At 56.7% G+C, this 12,763-nt stretch overlaps 55 pseudogenes; all 55 read right to left on the reverse strand.

Moving 5' to 3' along the window:
- Window positions 1-3: 3 nt before the first annotated feature.
- On the reverse strand, window positions 4-122 carry LOC136591663 (5S ribosomal RNA; annotated as a pseudogene).
- An 80-nt stretch (window positions 123-202) lies between these two features.
- Window positions 203-321, reverse strand: LOC136591530 (5S ribosomal RNA; annotated as a pseudogene).
- Window positions 322-401: 80 nt separating this feature from the next.
- Window positions 402-520, reverse strand: LOC136591531 (5S ribosomal RNA; annotated as a pseudogene).
- An 80-nt stretch (window positions 521-600) lies between these two features.
- On the reverse strand, window positions 601-719 carry LOC136591720 (5S ribosomal RNA; annotated as a pseudogene).
- An 80-nt stretch (window positions 720-799) lies between these two features.
- On the reverse strand, window positions 800-918 carry LOC136591532 (5S ribosomal RNA; annotated as a pseudogene).
- An 80-nt stretch (window positions 919-998) lies between these two features.
- Window positions 999-1,117, reverse strand: LOC136591533 (5S ribosomal RNA; annotated as a pseudogene).
- An 80-nt stretch (window positions 1,118-1,197) lies between these two features.
- On the reverse strand, window positions 1,198-1,316 carry LOC136591796 (5S ribosomal RNA; annotated as a pseudogene).
- Window positions 1,317-1,396: 80 nt separating this feature from the next.
- LOC136591534 (5S ribosomal RNA) lies at window positions 1,397-1,515 on the reverse strand (annotated as a pseudogene).
- Window positions 1,516-1,595: 80 nt separating this feature from the next.
- On the reverse strand, window positions 1,596-1,714 carry LOC136591857 (5S ribosomal RNA; annotated as a pseudogene).
- Window positions 1,715-1,795: 81 nt separating this feature from the next.
- LOC136591721 (5S ribosomal RNA) lies at window positions 1,796-1,914 on the reverse strand (annotated as a pseudogene).
- An 80-nt stretch (window positions 1,915-1,994) lies between these two features.
- Window positions 1,995-2,113, reverse strand: LOC136591535 (5S ribosomal RNA; annotated as a pseudogene).
- An 80-nt stretch (window positions 2,114-2,193) lies between these two features.
- Window positions 2,194-2,312, reverse strand: LOC136591872 (5S ribosomal RNA; annotated as a pseudogene).
- Window positions 2,313-2,392: 80 nt separating this feature from the next.
- LOC136591536 (5S ribosomal RNA) lies at window positions 2,393-2,511 on the reverse strand (annotated as a pseudogene).
- Window positions 2,512-2,591: 80 nt separating this feature from the next.
- Window positions 2,592-2,710, reverse strand: LOC136591538 (5S ribosomal RNA; annotated as a pseudogene).
- Window positions 2,711-2,790: 80 nt separating this feature from the next.
- Window positions 2,791-2,909, reverse strand: LOC136591858 (5S ribosomal RNA; annotated as a pseudogene).
- Window positions 2,910-2,989: 80 nt separating this feature from the next.
- LOC136591539 (5S ribosomal RNA) lies at window positions 2,990-3,108 on the reverse strand (annotated as a pseudogene).
- Window positions 3,109-3,188: 80 nt separating this feature from the next.
- Window positions 3,189-3,307, reverse strand: LOC136591859 (5S ribosomal RNA; annotated as a pseudogene).
- An 80-nt stretch (window positions 3,308-3,387) lies between these two features.
- LOC136591722 (5S ribosomal RNA) lies at window positions 3,388-3,506 on the reverse strand (annotated as a pseudogene).
- An 80-nt stretch (window positions 3,507-3,586) lies between these two features.
- Window positions 3,587-3,705, reverse strand: LOC136591540 (5S ribosomal RNA; annotated as a pseudogene).
- An 80-nt stretch (window positions 3,706-3,785) lies between these two features.
- Window positions 3,786-3,904, reverse strand: LOC136591874 (5S ribosomal RNA; annotated as a pseudogene).
- Window positions 3,905-3,984: 80 nt separating this feature from the next.
- LOC136591541 (5S ribosomal RNA) lies at window positions 3,985-4,103 on the reverse strand (annotated as a pseudogene).
- An 80-nt stretch (window positions 4,104-4,183) lies between these two features.
- On the reverse strand, window positions 4,184-4,302 carry LOC136591543 (5S ribosomal RNA; annotated as a pseudogene).
- Window positions 4,303-4,382: 80 nt separating this feature from the next.
- On the reverse strand, window positions 4,383-4,501 carry LOC136591860 (5S ribosomal RNA; annotated as a pseudogene).
- An 80-nt stretch (window positions 4,502-4,581) lies between these two features.
- Window positions 4,582-4,700, reverse strand: LOC136591544 (5S ribosomal RNA; annotated as a pseudogene).
- An 80-nt stretch (window positions 4,701-4,780) lies between these two features.
- LOC136591879 (5S ribosomal RNA) lies at window positions 4,781-4,899 on the reverse strand (annotated as a pseudogene).
- An 80-nt stretch (window positions 4,900-4,979) lies between these two features.
- On the reverse strand, window positions 4,980-5,098 carry LOC136591545 (5S ribosomal RNA; annotated as a pseudogene).
- An 80-nt stretch (window positions 5,099-5,178) lies between these two features.
- LOC136591546 (5S ribosomal RNA) lies at window positions 5,179-5,297 on the reverse strand (annotated as a pseudogene).
- Window positions 5,298-5,377: 80 nt separating this feature from the next.
- On the reverse strand, window positions 5,378-5,496 carry LOC136591547 (5S ribosomal RNA; annotated as a pseudogene).
- An 80-nt stretch (window positions 5,497-5,576) lies between these two features.
- LOC136591548 (5S ribosomal RNA) lies at window positions 5,577-5,695 on the reverse strand (annotated as a pseudogene).
- An 80-nt stretch (window positions 5,696-5,775) lies between these two features.
- LOC136591550 (5S ribosomal RNA) lies at window positions 5,776-5,894 on the reverse strand (annotated as a pseudogene).
- Window positions 5,895-5,974: 80 nt separating this feature from the next.
- LOC136591551 (5S ribosomal RNA) lies at window positions 5,975-6,093 on the reverse strand (annotated as a pseudogene).
- Window positions 6,094-6,173: 80 nt separating this feature from the next.
- Window positions 6,174-6,292, reverse strand: LOC136591552 (5S ribosomal RNA; annotated as a pseudogene).
- Window positions 6,293-6,570: 278 nt separating this feature from the next.
- LOC136591723 (5S ribosomal RNA) lies at window positions 6,571-6,689 on the reverse strand (annotated as a pseudogene).
- Window positions 6,690-6,769: 80 nt separating this feature from the next.
- On the reverse strand, window positions 6,770-6,888 carry LOC136591553 (5S ribosomal RNA; annotated as a pseudogene).
- Window positions 6,889-6,968: 80 nt separating this feature from the next.
- On the reverse strand, window positions 6,969-7,087 carry LOC136591694 (5S ribosomal RNA; annotated as a pseudogene).
- Window positions 7,088-7,366: 279 nt separating this feature from the next.
- LOC136591554 (5S ribosomal RNA) lies at window positions 7,367-7,485 on the reverse strand (annotated as a pseudogene).
- An 80-nt stretch (window positions 7,486-7,565) lies between these two features.
- On the reverse strand, window positions 7,566-7,684 carry LOC136591555 (5S ribosomal RNA; annotated as a pseudogene).
- An 80-nt stretch (window positions 7,685-7,764) lies between these two features.
- Window positions 7,765-7,883, reverse strand: LOC136591556 (5S ribosomal RNA; annotated as a pseudogene).
- Window positions 7,884-8,111: 228 nt separating this feature from the next.
- Window positions 8,112-8,230, reverse strand: LOC136591557 (5S ribosomal RNA; annotated as a pseudogene).
- Window positions 8,231-8,310: 80 nt separating this feature from the next.
- LOC136591559 (5S ribosomal RNA) lies at window positions 8,311-8,429 on the reverse strand (annotated as a pseudogene).
- Window positions 8,430-9,055: 626 nt separating this feature from the next.
- LOC136591560 (5S ribosomal RNA) lies at window positions 9,056-9,174 on the reverse strand (annotated as a pseudogene).
- Window positions 9,175-9,254: 80 nt separating this feature from the next.
- LOC136591562 (5S ribosomal RNA) lies at window positions 9,255-9,373 on the reverse strand (annotated as a pseudogene).
- Window positions 9,374-9,453: 80 nt separating this feature from the next.
- Window positions 9,454-9,572, reverse strand: LOC136591725 (5S ribosomal RNA; annotated as a pseudogene).
- Window positions 9,573-9,652: 80 nt separating this feature from the next.
- On the reverse strand, window positions 9,653-9,771 carry LOC136591563 (5S ribosomal RNA; annotated as a pseudogene).
- An 80-nt stretch (window positions 9,772-9,851) lies between these two features.
- On the reverse strand, window positions 9,852-9,970 carry LOC136591564 (5S ribosomal RNA; annotated as a pseudogene).
- Window positions 9,971-10,050: 80 nt separating this feature from the next.
- Window positions 10,051-10,170, reverse strand: LOC136591853 (5S ribosomal RNA; annotated as a pseudogene).
- An 80-nt stretch (window positions 10,171-10,250) lies between these two features.
- Window positions 10,251-10,369, reverse strand: LOC136591681 (5S ribosomal RNA; annotated as a pseudogene).
- An 80-nt stretch (window positions 10,370-10,449) lies between these two features.
- On the reverse strand, window positions 10,450-10,568 carry LOC136591565 (5S ribosomal RNA; annotated as a pseudogene).
- An 80-nt stretch (window positions 10,569-10,648) lies between these two features.
- Window positions 10,649-10,767, reverse strand: LOC136591741 (5S ribosomal RNA; annotated as a pseudogene).
- Window positions 10,768-11,393: 626 nt separating this feature from the next.
- LOC136591820 (5S ribosomal RNA) lies at window positions 11,394-11,512 on the reverse strand (annotated as a pseudogene).
- Window positions 11,513-11,790: 278 nt separating this feature from the next.
- Window positions 11,791-11,909, reverse strand: LOC136591566 (5S ribosomal RNA; annotated as a pseudogene).
- An 80-nt stretch (window positions 11,910-11,989) lies between these two features.
- LOC136591709 (5S ribosomal RNA) lies at window positions 11,990-12,108 on the reverse strand (annotated as a pseudogene).
- Window positions 12,109-12,188: 80 nt separating this feature from the next.
- On the reverse strand, window positions 12,189-12,307 carry LOC136591567 (5S ribosomal RNA; annotated as a pseudogene).
- Window positions 12,308-12,387: 80 nt separating this feature from the next.
- LOC136591726 (5S ribosomal RNA) lies at window positions 12,388-12,506 on the reverse strand (annotated as a pseudogene).
- An 80-nt stretch (window positions 12,507-12,586) lies between these two features.
- On the reverse strand, window positions 12,587-12,705 carry LOC136591568 (5S ribosomal RNA; annotated as a pseudogene).
- Between the last annotated feature and the right edge of the window lie 58 nt (window positions 12,706-12,763).

The raw sequence follows: 12,763 nt of genomic DNA on the forward strand, positions 1-12,763 counted from the left end.
AAAAGTCAACAGGACCTGGGATTCCCAGCCGGTCACCCATACTGGTACTTGCCAGGCCTCAAGCTGGCTGGCGGCCGCGATCTGACGAGAGCAGGCACATTCAGCTTAGAATGCCCGTTGACAGCTCCTCCTCCTTTCCTATGGGCTTTCTGCAGTGCGAACGCACCTCCGAAAAGGAAAGAAACCTACTCACGGCCTTAAAAGTCAACGGGACCTGGGATTCCCAGCCGGTCACCCATACTGGTACTTGCCAGGCCTCAAGCTGGCTGGCGGCCGCGATCTGACGAGAGCAGGCACATTCAGCTTAGAATGCCCGTTGACAGCTCCTCCTCCTTTCCTATGGGCTTTCTGCAGTGCGAACGCACCTCCGAAAAGGAAAGAAACCTACTCACGGCCTTAAAAGTCAACGGGACCTGGGATTCCCAGCCGGTCACCCATACTGGTACTTGCCAGGCCTCAAGCTGGCTGGCGGCCGCGATCTGACGAGAGCAGGCACATTCAGCTTAGAATGCCCGTTGACAGTTCCTCCTCCTTTCCTATGGGCTTTCTGCAGTGCGAACGCACCTCCGAAAAGGAAAGAAACCTACTCACGGCCTTAAAAGTCAACGGGACCTGGGATTCCCAGCCGGTCACCCATACTGGTACTTGCCAGGCCTCAAGCTGGCTGGCGGCCGCGATCTGACGAGAGCAGGCACATTCAGCTTAGAACGCCCGTTGACAGCTCCTCCTCCTTTCCTATGGGCTTTCTGCAGTGCGAACGCACCTCCGAAAAGGAAAGAAACCTACTCACGGCCTTAAAAGTCAACGGGACCTGGGATTCCCAGCCGGTCACCCATACTGGTACTTGCCAGGCCTCAAGCTGGCTGGCGGCCGCGATCTGACGAGAGCAGGCACATTCAGCTTAGAATGCCCGTTGACAGCTCCTCCTCCTTTCCTATGGGCTTTCTGCAGTGCGAACGCACCTCCGAAAAGGAAAGAAACCTACTCACGGCCTTAAAAGTCAACGGGACCTGGGATTCCCAGCCGGTCACCCATACTGGTACTTGCCAGGCCTCAAGCTGGCTGGCGGCCGCGATCTGACGAGAGCAGGCACATTCAGCTTAGAATGCCCGTTGACAGCTCCTCCTCCTTTCCTATGGGCTTTCTGCAGTGCGAACGCACCTCCGAAACGGAAAGAAACCTACTCACGGCCTTAAAAGTCAACGGGACCTGGGATTCCCAGCCGGTCACCCATACTGGTACTTGCCAGGCCTCAAGCTGGCTGGCGGCCGCGATCTGACGAGAGCAGGCACATTCAGCTTAGAATGCCCGTTCACAGCTCCTCCTCCTTTCCTATGGGCTTTCTGCAGTGCGAACGCACCTCCGAAAAGGAAAGAAACCTACTCACGGCCTTAAAAGTCAACGGGACCTGGGATTCCCAGCCGGTCACCCATACTGGTACTTGCCAGGCCTCAAGCTGGCTGGCGGCCGCGATCTGACGAGAGCAGGCACATTCAGCTTAGAATGCCCGTTGACAGCTCCTCCTCCTTTCCTATGGGCTTTCTGCAGTGCGAACGCACCTCCGAAAAGGAAAGAAACCTACTCACGGCCTTAAAAGTCACCGGGACCTGGGATTCCCAGCCGGTCACCCATACTGGTACTTGCCAGGCCTCAAGCTGGCTGGCGGCCGCGATCTGACGAGAGCAGGCACATTCAGCTTAGAATGCCCGTTGACAGTCTCCTCCTCCTTTCCTATGGGCTTTCTGCAGTGCGAACGCACCTCCGAAAAGGAAAGAAACCTACTCACGGCCTTAAAAGTCAACGGGACCTGGGATTCCCAGCCGGTCACCCATACTGGTACTTGCCAGGCCTCAAGCTGGCTGGCGGCCGCGATCTGACGAGAGCAGGCACATTCAGCTTAGAACGCCCGTTGACAGCTCCTCCTCCTTTCCTATGGGCTTTCTGCAGTGCGAACGCACCTCCGAAAAGGAAAGAAACCTACTCACGGCCTTAAAAGTCAACGGGACCTGGGATTCCCAGCCGGTCACCCATACTGGTACTTGCCAGGCCTCAAGCTGGCTGGCGGCCGCGATCTGACGAGAGCAGGCACATTCAGCTTAGAATGCCCGTTGACAGCTCCTCCTCCTTTCCTATGGGCTTTCTGCAGTGCGAACGCACCTCCGAAAAGGAAAGAAACCTACTCACGGCCTTAAAAGTCAACGGGACCTGGGATTCCCAGCCGGTCACCAATACTGGTACTTGCCAGGCCTCAAGCTGGCTGGCGGCCGCGATCTGACGAGAGCAGGCACATTCAGCTTAGAATGCCCGTTGACAGCTCCTCCTCCTTTCCTATGGGCTTTCTGCAGTGCGAACGCACCTCCGAAACGGAAAGAAACCTACTCACGGCCTTAAAAGTCAACGGGACCTGGGATTCCCAGCCGGTCACCCATACTGGTACTTGCCAGGCCTCAAGCTGGCTGGCGGCCGCGATCTGACGAGAGCAGGCACATTCAGCTTAGAATGCCCGTTGACAGCTCCTCCTCCTTTCCTATGGGCTTTCTGCAGTGCGAACGCACCTCCGAAAAGGAAAGAAACCTACTCACGGCCTTAAAAGTCAACGGGACCTGGGATTCCCAGCCGGTCACCCATACTGGTACTTGCCAGGCCTCAAGCTGGCTGGCGGCCGCGATCTGACGAGAGCAGGCACATTCAGCTTAGAATGCCCGTTGACAGCTCCTCCTCCTTTCCTATGGGCTTTCTGCAGTGCGAACGCACCTCCGAAAAGGAAAGAAACCTACTCACGGCCTTAAAAGTCACCGGGACCTGGGATTCCCAGCCGGTCACCCATACTGGTACTTGCCAGGCCTCAAGCTGGCTGGCGGCCGCGATCTGACGAGAGCAGGCACATTCAGCTTAGAATGCCCGTTGACAGCTCCTCCTCCTTTCCTATGGGCTTTCTGCAGTACGAACGCACCTCCGAAAAGGAAAGAAACCTACTCACGGCCTTAAAAGTCAACGGGACCTGGGATTCCCAGCCGGTCACCCATACTGGTACTTGCCAGGCCTCAAGCTGGCTGGCGGCCGCGATCTGACGAGAGCAGGCACATTCAGCTTAGAATGCCCGTTGACAGCTCCTCCTCCTTTCCTATGGGCTTTCTGCAGTGCGAACGCACCTCCGAAAAGGAAAGAAACCTACTCACGGCCTTAAAAGTCACCGGGACCTGGGATTCCCAGCCGGTCACCCATACTGGTACTTGCCAGGCCTCAAGCTGGCTGGCGGCCGCGATCTGACGAGAGCAGGCACATTCAGCTTAGAATGCCCGTTGACAGTTCCTCCTCCTTTCCTATGGGCTTTCTGCAGTGCGAACGCACCTCCGAAAAGGAAAGAAACCTACTCACGGCCTTAAAAGTCAACGGGACCTGGGATTCCCAGCCGGTCACCCATACTGGTACTTGCCAGGCCTCAAGCTGGCTGGCGGCCGCGATCTGACGAGAGCAGGCACATTCAGCTTAGAACGCCCGTTGACAGCTCCTCCTCCTTTCCTATGGGCTTTCTGCAGTGCGAACGCACCTCCGAAAAGGAAAGAAACCTACTCACGGCCTTAAAAGTCAACGGGACCTGGGATTCCCAGCCGGTCACCCATACTGGTACTTGCCAGGCCTCAAGCTGGCTGGCGGCCGCGATCTGACGAGAGCAGGCACATTCAGCTTAGAATGCCCGTTGACAGCTCCTCCTCCTTTCCTATGGGCTTTCTGCAGTGCGAACGCACCTCCGAAAAGGAAAGAAACCTACTCACGGCCTTAAAAGTCAACGGGACCTGGGATTCCCAGCCGGTCACCAATACTGGTACTTGCCAGGCCTCAAGCTGGCTGGCGGCCGCGATCTGACGAGAGCAGGCACATTCAGCTTAGAATGCCCGTTGACAGCTCCTCCTCCTTTCCTATGGGCTTTCTGCAGTGCGAACGCACCTCCGAAACGGAAAGAAACCTACTCACGGCCTTAAAAGTCAACGGGACCTGGGATTCCCAGCCGGTCACCCATACTGGTACTTGCCAGGCCTCAAGCTGGCTGGCGGCCGCGATCTGACGAGAGCAGGCACATTCAGCTTAGAATGCCCGTTGACAGCTCCTCCTCCTTTCCTATGGGCTTTCTGCAGTGCGAACGCACCTCCGAAAAGGAAAGAAACCTACTCACGGCCTTAAAAGTCAACGGGACCTGGGATTCCCAGCCGGTCACCCATACTGGTACTTGCCAGGCCTCAAGCTGGCTGGCGGCCGCGATCTGACGAGAGCAGGCACATTCAGCTTAGAATGCCCGTTGACAGCTCCTCCTCCTTTCCTATGGGCTTTCTGCAGTGCGAACGCACCTCCGAAAAGGAAAGAAACCTACTCACGGCCTTAAAAGTCACCGGGACCTGGGATTCCCAGCCGGTCACCCATACTGGTACTTGCCAGGCCTCAAGCTGGCTGGCGGCCGCGATCTGACGAGAGCAGGCACATTCAGCTTAGAATGCCCGTTGACAGCTCCTCCTCCTTTCCTATGGGCTTTCTGCAGTACGAACGCACCTCCGAAAAGGAAAGAAACCTACTCACGGCCTTAAAAGTCAACGGGACCTGGGATTCCCAGCCGGTCACCCATACTGGTACTTGCCAGGCCTCAAGCTGGCTGGCGGCCGCGATCTGACGAGAGCAGGCACATTCAGCTTAGAATGCCCGTTGACAGCTCCTCCTCCTTTCCTATGGGCTTTCTGCAGTGCGAACGCACCTCCGAAACGGAAAGAAACCTACTCACGGCCTTAAAAGTCAATGGGACCTGGGATTCCCAGCCGGTCACCCATACTGGTACTTGCCAGGCCTCAAGCTGGCTGGCGGCCGCGATCTGACGAGAGCAGGCACATTCAGCTTAGAACGCCCGTTGACAGCTCCTCCTCCTTTCCTATGGGCTTTCTGCAGTGCGAACGCACCTCCGAAAAGGAAAGAAACCTACTCACGGCCTTAAAAGTCAACGGGACCTGGGATTCCCAGCCGGTCACCCATACTGGTACTTGCCAGGCCTCAAGCTGGCTGGCGGCCGCGATCTGACGAGAGCAGGCACATTCAGCTTAGAATGCCCGTTGACAGCTCCTCCTCCTTTCCTATGGGCTTTCTGCAGTGCGAACGCACCTCCGAAACGGAAAGAAACCTACTCACGGCCTTAAAAGTCAACGGGACCTGGGATTCCCAGCCGGTCACCCATACTGGTACTTGCCAGGCCTCAAGCTGGCTGGCGGCCGCGATCTGACGAGAGCAGGCACATTCAGCTTAGAATGCCCGTTGACAGCTCCTCCTCCTTTCCTATGGGCTTTCTGCAGTGCGAACGCACCTCCGAAAAGGAAAGAAACCTACTCACGGCCTTAAAAGTCAACGGGACCTGGGATTCCCAGCCGGTCACCCATACTGGTACTTGCCAGGCCTCAAGCTGGCTGGCGGCCGCGATCTGACGAGAGCAGGCACATTCAGCTTAGAATGCCCGTTGACAGCTCCTCCTCCTTTCCTATGGGCTTTCTGCAGTGCGAACGCACCTCCGAAACGGAAAGAAACCTACTCACGGCCTTAAAAGTCAACGGGACCTGGGATTCCCAGCCGGTCACCCATACTGGTACTTGCCAGGCCTCAAGCTGGCTGGCGGCCGCGATCTGACGAGAGCAGGCACATTCAGCTTAGAATGCCCGTTGACAGCTCCTCCTCCTTTCCTATGGGCTTTCTGCAGTGCGAACGCACCTCCGAAAAGGAAAGAAACCTACTAACGGCCTTAAAAGTCAACGGGACCTGGGATTCCCAGCCGGTCACCCATACTGGTACTTGCCAGGCCTCAAGCTGGCTGGCGGCCGCGATCTGACGAGAGCAGGCACATTCAGCTTAGAATGCCCGTTGACAGCTCCTCCTCCTTTCCTATGGGCTTTCTGCAGTGCGAACGCACCTCCGAAAAGGAAAGAAACCTACTCACGGCCTTAAAAGTCAACGGGACCTGGGATTCCCAGCCGGTCACCCATACTGGTACTTGCCAGGCCTCAAGCTGGCTGGCGGCCGCGATCTGACGAGAGCAGGCACATTCAGCTTAGAATGCCCGTTGACAGCTCCTCCTCCTTTCCTATGGGCTTTCTGCAGTGCGAACGCACCTCCGAAAAGGAAAGAAACCTACTCACGGCCTTAAAAGTCAACGGGACCTGGGATTCCCAGCCGGTCACCCATACTGGTACTTGCCAGGCCTCAAGCTGGCTGGCGGCCGCGATCTGACGAGAGCAGGCACATTCAGCTTAGAATGCCCGTTGACAGCTCCTCCTCCTTTCCTATGGGCTTTCTGCAGTGCGAACGCACCTCCGAAAAGGAAAGAAACCTACTCACGGCCTTAAAAGTCAACGGGACCTGGGATTCCCAGCCGGTCACCCATACTGGTACTTGCCAGGCCTCAAGCTGGCTGGCGGCCGCGATCTGACGAGAGCAGGCACATTCAGCTTAGAATGCCGTTGACAGCTCCTCCTCCTTTCCTATGGGCTTTCTGCAGTGCGAACGCACCTCCGAAAAGGAAAGAAACCTACTCACGGCCTTAAAAGTCAACGGGACCTGGGATTCCCAGCCGGTCACCCATACTGGTACTTGCCAGGCCTCAAGCTGGCTGGCGGCCGCGATCTGACGAGAGCAGGCACATTCAGCTTAGAACGCCCGTTGACAGCTCCTCCTCCTTTCCTATGGGCTTTCTGCAGTGCGAACGCACCTCCGAAAAGGAAAGAAACCTACTCACGGCCTTAAAAGTCAACGGGACCTGGGATTCCCAGCCGGTCACCCATACTGGTACTTGCCAGGCCTCAAGCTGGCTGGCGGCCGCGATCTGACGAGAGCAGGCACATTCAGCTTAGAATGCCCGTTGACAGCTCCTCCTCCTTTCCTATGGGCTTTCTGCAGTGCGAACGCACCTCCGAAAAGGAAAGAAACCTACTCACGGCCTTAAAAGTCAACGGGACCTGGGATTCCCAGCCGGTCACCCATACTGGTACTTGCCAGGCCTCAAGCTGGCTGGCGGCCGCGATCCGACGAGAGCAGGCACATTCAGCTTAGAATGCCCGTTGACAGCTCCTCCTCCTTTCCTATGGGCTTTCTGCAGTGCGAACGCACCTCCGAAAAGGAAAGAAACCTACTCACGGCCTTAAAAGTCAACGGGACCTGGGATTCCCAGCCGGTCACGAATACTGGTACTTGCCAGGCCTCAAGCTGGCTGGCGGCCGCGATCTGACGAGAGCAGGCACATTCAGCTTAGAATGCCCGTTGACAGCTCCTCCTCCTTTCCTATGGGCTTTCTGCAGTGCGAACGCACCTCCGAAACGGAAAGAAACCTACTCACGGCCTTAAAAGTCAACGGGACCTGGGATTCCCAGCCGGTCACCCATACTGGTACTTGCCAGGCCTCAAGCTGGCTGGCGGCCGCGATCTGACGAGAGCAGGCACATTCAGCTTAGAATGCCCGTTGACAGCTCCTCCTCCTTTCCTATGGGCTTTCTGCAGTGCGAACGCACCTCCGAAAAGGAAAGAAACCTACTCACGGCCTTAAAAGTCAACGGGACCTGGGATTCCCAGCCGGTCACCCATACTGGTACTTGCCAGGCCTCAAGCTGGCTGGCGGCCGCGATCTGACGAGAGCAGGCACATTCAGCTTAGAATGCCCGTTGACAGCTCCTCCTCCTTTCCTATGGGCTTTCTGCAGTGCGAACGCACCTCCGAAACGGAAAGAAACCTACTCACGGCCTTAAAAGTCAACGGGACCTGGGATTCCCAGCCGGTCACCCATACTGGTACTTGCCAGGCCTCAAGCTGGCTGGCGGCCGCGATCTGACGAGAGCAGGCACATTCAGCTTAGAATGCCCGTTGACAGCTCCTCCTCCTTTCCTATGGGCTTTCTGCAGTGCGAACGCACCTCCGAAAAGGAAAGAAACCTACTCACGGCCTTAAAAGTCAACGGGACCTGGGATTCCGCGATCTGACGAGAGCAGGCACATTCAGCTTAGAATGCCCGTTGACAGCTCCTCCTCCTTTCCTATGGGCTTTCTGCAGTGCGAACGCACCTCCGAAAAGGAAAGAAACCTACTCACGGCCTTAAAAGTCAACGGGACCTGGGATTCCCAGCCGGTCACCCATACTGGTACTTGCCAGGCCTCAAGCTGGCTGGCGGCCGCGATCTGACGAGAGCAGGCACATTCAGCTTAGAATGCCCGTTGACAGCTCCTCCTCCTTTCCTATGGGCTTTCTGCAGTGCGAACGCACCTCCGAAAAGGAAAGAAACCTACTCACGGCCTTAAAAGTCAACGGGACCTGGGATTCCCAGCCGGTCACCCATACTGGTACTTGCCAGGCCTCAAGCTGGCTGGCGGCCGCGATCTGACGAGAGCAGGCACATTCAGCTTAGAATGCCCGTTGACAGCTCCTCCTCCTTTCCTATGGGCTTTCTGCAGTGCGAACGCACCTCCGAAAAGGAAAGAAACCTACTCACGGCCTTAAAAGTCAACGGGACCTGGGATTCCCAGCCGGTCACCCATACTGGTACTTGCCAGGCTTCAAGCTGGCTGGCGGCCGCGATCTGACAAGAGCAGGCACATTCAGCTTAGAATGCCCGTTGACAGCTCCTCCTCCTTTCCTATGGGCTTTCTGCAGTGCGAACGCACCTCCGAAAGGGAAAGAAACCTACTCACGGCCTTAAAAGTCAACGGGACCTGGGATTCCCAGCCGGTCACGAATACTGGTACTTGCCAGGCCTCAAGCTGGCTGGCGGCCGCGATCTGACGAGAGCAGGCACATTCAGCTTAGAATGCCCGTTGACAGCTCCTCCTCCTTTCCTATGGGCTTTCTGCAGTGCGAACGCACCTCCGAAAAGGAAAGAAACCTACTCACGGCCTTAAAAGTCAACGGGACCTGGGATTCCGCGATCTGACGAGAGCAGGCACATTCAGCTTAGAATGCCCGTTGACAGCTCCTCCTCCTTTCCTATGGGCTTTCTGCAGTGCGAACGCACCTCCGAAAAGGAAAGAAACCTACTCACGGCCTTAAAAGTCAACGGGACCTGGGATTCCCAGCCGGTCACCCATACTGGTACTTGCCAGGCCTCAAGCTGGCTGGCGGCCGCGATCTGACGAGAGCAGGCACATTCAGCTTAGAATGCCCGTTGACAGCTCCTCCTCCTTTCCTATGGGCTTTCTGCAGTGCGAACGCACCTCCGAAAAGGAAAGAAACCTACTCACGGCCTTAAAAGTCAACGGGACCTGGGATTCCCAGCCGGTCACCCATACTGGTACTTGCCAGGCCTCAAGCTGGCTGGCGGCCGCGATCTGACGAGAGCAGGCACATTCAGCTTAGAATGCCCGTTGACAGCTCCTCCTCCTTTCCTATGGGCTTTCTGCAGTGCGAACGCACCTCCGAAAAGGAAAGAAACCTACTCACGGCCTTAAAAGTCAACGGGACCTGGGATTCCCAGCCGGTCACCCATACTGGTACTTGCCAGGCCTCAAGCTGGCTGGCGGCCGCGATCTGACGAGAGCAGGCACATTCAGCTTAGAACGCCCGTTGACAGCTCCTCCTCCTTTCCTATGGGCTTTCTGCAGTGCGAACGCACCTCCGAAAAGGAAAGAAACATACTCACGGCCTTAAAAGTCAACGGGACCTGGGATTCCCAGCCGGTCACCCATACTGGTACTTGCCAGGCCTCAAGCTGGCTGGCGGCCGCGATCTGACGAGAGCAGGCACATTCAGCTTAGAATGCCCGTTGACAGCTCCTCCTCCTTTCCTATGGGCTTTCTGCAGTGCGAACGCACCTCCGAAAAGGAAAGAAACCTACTCACGGCCTTAAAAGTCAACGGGACCTGGGATTCCCAGCCGGTCACCCATACTGGTACTTGCCAGGCCTCAAGCTGGCTGGCGGCCGCGATCTGACGAGAGCAGGCACATTCAGCTTAGAATGCCCGTTGACAGCTCCTCCTCCTTTCCTATGGGCTTTCTGCAGTGCGAACGCACCTCCGAAAAGGAAAGAAACCTACTCACGGCCTTAAAAGTCAACGGGACCTGGGATTCCCAGCCGGTCACCCATACTGGTACTTGCCAGGCCTCAAGCTGGCTGGCCGGCCGCGATCTGACGAGAGCAGGCACATTCAGCTTAGAATGCCCGTTGACAGCTCCTCCTCCTTTCCTATGGGCTTTCTGCAGTGCGAACGCACCTCCGAAAAGGAAAGAAACCTACTCACGGCCTTAAAAGTCAACGGAACCTGGGATTCCCAGCCGGTCACCCATACTGGTACTTGCCAGGCCTCAAGCTGGCTGGCGGCCGCGATCTGACGAGAGCAGGCACATTCAGCTTAGAATGCCCGTTGACAGCTCCTCCTCCTTTCCTATGGGCTTTCTGCAGTGCGAACGCACCTCCGAAACGGAAAGAAACCTACTCACGGCCTTAAAAGTCAACGGGACCTGGGATTCCCAGCCGGTCACCCATACTGGTACTTGCCAGGCCTCAAGCTGGCTGGCGGCCGCGATCTGACGAGAGCAGGCACATTCAGCTTAGAATGCCCGTTGACAGCTCCTCCTCCTTTCCTATGGGCTTTCTGCAGTGCGAACGCACCTCCGAAAAGGAAAGAAACCTACTCACGGCCTTAAAAGTCAACGGGACCTGGGATTCCCAGCCGGTCACCCATACTGGTACTTGCCAGACCTCAAGCTGGCTGGCGGCCGCGATCTGACGAGAGCAGGCACATTCAGCTTAGAATGCCCGTTGACAGCTCCTCCTCCTTTCCTATGGGCTTTCTGCAGTGCGAACGCACCTCCGAAAAGGAAAGAAACCTACTCACGGCCTTAAAAGTCAACGGGACCTGGGATTCCCAGCCGGTCACCCATACTGGTACTTGCCAGGCTTCAAGCTGGCTGGCGGCCGCGATCTGACAAGAGCAGGCACATTCAGCTTAGAATGCCCGTTGACAGCTCCTCCTCCTTTCCTATGGGCTTTCTGCAGTGCGAACGCACCTCCGAAAGGGAAAGAAACCTACTCACGGCCTTAAAAGTCAACGGGACCTGGGATTCCCAGCCGGTCACGAATACTGGTACTTGCCAGGCCTCAAACTGGCTGGCGGCCGCGATCTGACGAGAGCAGGCACATTCAGCTTAGAATGCCCGTTGACAGCTCCTCCTCCTTTCCTATGGGCTTTCTGCAGTGCGAACGCACCTCCGAAAAGGAAAGAAACCTACTCACGGCCTTAAAAGTCAACGGGACCTGGGATTCCGCGATCTGACGAGAGCAGGCACATTCAGCTTAGAATGCCCGTTGACAGCTCCTCCTCCTTTCCTATGGGCTTTCTGCAGTGCGAACGCACCTCCGAAAAGGAAAGAAACCTACTCACGGCCTTAAAAGTCAACGGGACCTGGGATTCCCAGCCGGTCACCCATACTGGTACTTGCCAGGCCTCAAGCTGGCTGGCGGCCGCGATCTGACGAGAGCAGGCACATTCAGCTTAGAATGCCTGTTGACAGCTCCTCCTCCTTTCCTATGGGCTTTCTGCAGTGCGAACGCACCTCCGAAAAGGAAAGAAACCTACTCACGGCCTTAAAAGTCAACGGGACCTGGGATTCCCAGCCGGTCACCCATACTGGTACTTGCCAGGCCTCAAGCTGGCTGGCGGCCGCGATCTGACGAGAGCAGGCACATTCAGCTTAGAATGCCGTTGACAGCTCCTCCTCCTTTCCTATGGGCTTTCTGCAGTGCGAACGCACCTCCGAAAAGGAAAGAAACCTACTCACGGCCTTAAAAGTCAACGGGACCTGGGATTCCCAGCCGGTCACCCATACTGGTACTTGCCAGGCCTCAAGCTGGCTGGCGGCCGCGATCTGACGAGAGCAGGCACATTCAGCTTAGAATGCCCGTTGACAGCTCCTCCTCCTTTCCTATGGGCTTTCTGCAGTGCGAACGCACCTCCGAAAAGGAAAGAAACCTACTCACGGCCTTAAAAGTCAACGGGACCTGGGATTCCCAGCCGGTCACCCATACTGGTACTTGCCAGGTCTCAAGCTGGCTGGCGGCCGCGATCTGACGAGAGCAGGCACATTCAGCTTAGAATGCCCGTTGACAGCTCCTCCTCCTTTCCTATGGGCTTTCTGCAGTGCGAACGCACCTCCGAAAGGGAAAGAAACCTACTCACGGCCTTAAAAGTCAACGGGACCTGGGATTCCCAGCCGGTCACCCATACTGGTACTTGCCAGGCCTCAAGCTGGCTGGCGGCCGCGATCTGACGAGAGCAGGCACATTCAGCTTAGAATGCCCGTTGACAGCTCCTCCTCCTTTCCTATGGGCTTTCTGCAGTGCGAACGCACCTCCGAAAAGGAAAGAAACCTACTCACGGCCTTAAAAGTCAACGGGACCTGGGATTCCCAGCCGGTCACCCATACTGGTACTTGCCAGGCCTCAAGCTGGCTGGCGGCCGCGATCTGACGAGAGCAGGCACATTCAGCTTAGAACGCCCGTTGACAGCTCCTCCTCCTTTCCTATGGGCTTTCTGCAGTGCGAACGCACCTCCGAAAAGGAAAGAAACCTACTCACGGCCTTAAAAGTCAACGGGACCTGGGATTCCCAGCCGGTCACCCATACTGGTACTTGCCAGGCCTCAAGCTGGCTGGCGGCCGCGATCTGACGAGAGCAGGCACATTCAGCTTAGAATGCCCGTTGACAGCTCCTCCTCCTTTCCTATGGGCTTTCTGCAGTGCGAACGCACCTCCGAAAAGGAAA

The sequence above is a fragment of the Eleutherodactylus coqui genome, unplaced genomic scaffold, assembly GCF_035609145.1.
Source record: "Eleutherodactylus coqui strain aEleCoq1 unplaced genomic scaffold, aEleCoq1.hap1 HAP1_SCAFFOLD_447, whole genome shotgun sequence".
Classification (NCBI taxonomy): domain Eukaryota; kingdom Metazoa; phylum Chordata; class Amphibia; order Anura; family Eleutherodactylidae; genus Eleutherodactylus; species Eleutherodactylus coqui.